This window comes from Arachis stenosperma, chromosome 10 (assembly GCF_014773155.1).
Source record: "Arachis stenosperma cultivar V10309 chromosome 10, arast.V10309.gnm1.PFL2, whole genome shotgun sequence".
In the NCBI taxonomy this organism is placed as follows: domain Eukaryota; kingdom Viridiplantae; phylum Streptophyta; class Magnoliopsida; order Fabales; family Fabaceae; genus Arachis; species Arachis stenosperma.
In genome coordinates, this window is record NC_080386.1 from 110,456,655 (window position 1) to 110,458,728 (window position 2,074).

At 40.5% G+C, this 2,074-nt stretch overlaps 1 non-coding gene across 1 annotated transcript; it reads right to left on the reverse strand.

The window, feature by feature from the left end:
• Positions 1-863: 863 nt before the first annotated feature.
• On the reverse strand, positions 864-971 carry LOC130958853 (small nucleolar RNA R71). Its single transcript, XR_009077955.1, has one exon. It is a non-coding gene; the product is annotated as a small nucleolar RNA R71 (small nucleolar RNA).
• Positions 972-2,074: the final 1,103 nt, after the last annotated feature.

A 2,074-nucleotide genomic window follows, 5' to 3' on the forward strand; every position in this document is an offset into this window, starting at 1 on the left:
AAATCTTTTTGATTTCTAATTTCAAAATCTTTTTCAAAAATTATCTTATTTCTTTCCCACTCTCATTTTCGAAAATTAAGTAATGTTTTTCAAAAATATTTTCAAAATCTCTCACTTAATTTTCGAAAATTACTTCCCTTCTCCTCACATCCTTCTATTTATGGACTAACACTATCCCTTAATGCAAAATTCGAACTCCATCTCCTTTGATAAGTTCGAATTTTCTACTTCTGTCTTCTACTCTTCTTTTCCTCTGACACTTCAAGGAATCTCTATACTGTGACATAGAGGATTCCACATTTTCTTGTTCCCTTCTCTTTCTTATGAGCAGGAGCAAAGACAAAAGCATTCTTGTTGAGCCTGATCCTAAACCTGAAAGGACCTTGAAGAGAAAGCTAAGAGAAGCCAAAGCACAACCCTCTTTAAAGGACCTGACCGAATTCTTCAAAGAAGAAGAACACATGGCAGCCGAGAACAACAATGCCAACAATGCAAGGAAGGTGCTGGGTGACTTTACTGCACCTACTCCCGACTTCTATGGGAGAAGCATCTCTATCCCTGCCATTGGAGCAAACAACTTTGAGCTTAAGCCTCAATTAGTTTCTCTAATGCAACAGAATTGCAAGTTCCATGGACTTCCAATGGAAGATCCTCATCAGTTTTTAGCTGAATTCTTGCAAATCTATGACACAGTCAAGACTAATGGGGTTGACCCTGAGGTCTACAGACTGATGCTATTCCCTTTTGCTGTAAGAGACAGAGCTAGAATATGGTTGGACTCACAACCTAAAGATAGCCTGGACTCTTGGGAAAAGCTAGTCAATGCCTTCCTGGCAAAATTCTTTCCACCTCAGAAATGGAGTAAGCTTAGAGTGGAAGTCCAAACCTTCAGACAAAAGGATGGAGAATCCCTCTATGAAGCTTGGGAAAGATACAAACAATTAATCAGAAAGTGTCCTTCTGACATGCTTTCTGAATGGAGCATCATAGGTATTTTCTATGATGGTCTCTCGGAACTATCCAAGATGTCTCTGGATAGCTCTGCTGGAGGATCTCTTCATTTGAAAAAGATGCCTACAGAAGCTCAAGAGCTGATTGAAATGGTTGCAAATAACCAATTCATGTACACTTCTGAAAGAAATCCTGTGAACAATGGGACTAGTCAGAAGAAAGGAGTTCTTGAGATTGATACTCTGAATGCCATATTGGCTCAGAACAAAATATTGACTCAACAAGTCAATTTGATCTCTCAAAATCTGTCTAGAATGCAAAATGCACCAAACAGTACTAAGGAAGCTTCATCTGAGGAAGAAGCATATGACCCTGAGAACCCTTCAATGGAAGAGGTGAATTACCTAGAAGAACCCTATGGAAACACCTACAATTCTTCTTGGAGAAATCACCCAAATTTCTCATGGAAGAATCAAGAGAGACCTCAACAAGGTTTCAACAACAATAATGGTGGAAGAAACAGGTTTAACAATAGCAAGCCTTTTCCATCATCTTCTCAGCAACAGACAGAGAGTTCTAAGCAGAATACCTCTGACTTAGCAACCATGGTCTCTGATCTAATCAAAACCACTCAAAGTTTCATGACTGAAACAAGGTCCTCCATTAGGAATTTGGAGGCACAAGTGGGACAGCTGAGCAAGAAAGTTACTGAACTCCCTCCTAGTACTCTCCTAAGCAACACAGAAGAAAATCCAAAAGGAGAGTGCAAAGCCATCAACATGGCCGAATTCTGGGAGGAAGAAGAGGCAGTGAACGCCACTGAGGAAGACCTCACTGGACGTCCACTGGCCTCCATTGAGTTCCCCAATGAGGAACAATGGGAATCTGAGGCTCAAAATGAGACCATAGAGATTCCATTAGAGCTACTTCTGCCATTCATGAGCTCTGATGAGTATTCTTCCTCTGAAGAGGATGAGTATGTCACTGAAGAGCAAGTTGCTAAATACCTTGGAGCAATCATGAAGCTAAATGACAAGTTATTTGGAAATGAGACTTGGGAGAATGAACCTCCTTTGCTCACCAAAGAACTGGATGACTTGTCTAGGCAGAAACTGCCTCAAAA